The sequence below is a fragment of the Arachis ipaensis genome, chromosome B02 (genome assembly GCF_000816755.2).
Source record: "Arachis ipaensis cultivar K30076 chromosome B02, Araip1.1, whole genome shotgun sequence".
NCBI lineage: Eukaryota > Viridiplantae > Streptophyta > Magnoliopsida > Fabales > Fabaceae > Arachis > Arachis ipaensis.
The window spans coordinates 100,650,358-100,651,126 of record NC_029786.2 but is presented as its reverse complement, the minus strand read 5'-3'; positions in this window follow the sequence as shown (position 1 = coordinate 100,651,126).

The window sequence follows — 769 nt, the reverse complement described above, 5'->3', positions numbered from 1 at the left end:
CATTTGATATCCGAGCTTAAATATTAGATTAATTCTTATTAATTTATATCTGTTCTTTTCTTATCAATTAAAAAAAAAAGTCCAATATCTATCGTGTCTTTCTTTATGTTATTGTATTCTTATTTTTTGTGTGCGTTTCATTATTATTTAAAAACAAATAAAAAAAGTATAAAGTGAAAAAAAAAAAAGAAAAAAAATTATCTTCTTTGTAATTATTGTCCTTTTTATATATTATTTTTTTTCCACTTACAAGATTTGAAGACGAATCGTTTTTGAAGAGGAGGAGGATGAGACGTGCTTCAAATGTTCATTATATGAAGAGTTCAAGTGTTATTACTATTTAGTTTATATTTTTAGAATGTTTTAATTTGATGTATTTTGATTCTATTTATTTAATTACTAGATTGGGTCTTACGTTTGTGGACTTAGGTTTTCTATATTTTAATCTAATAAGAGGTTATAAATACCTTATAAACTAGGGTAGTAGTAGTATAGAATGATTTAGAGGTTTGAAAACTTTTTTTGATTTCGTGATGAAATCATGGTATGGACAATTGAAGTTGAAGAGTCACTCTCATGTTGCATCGAGAAATTGGATAGAAGGTTGAGGAATTCCTTCGATTCAATTTCCAAACTATGGCGTTGACAAGTTAGGTTGAGAAGTCCCAAATTGAGTAGAAAGTACAGTGATTCTCTTTGTACTCAATTTCAATCTATTTTTTTGTTTCTATTCAATTTCAAGGTATCTTTTTTTATTAAGTTTAAATCC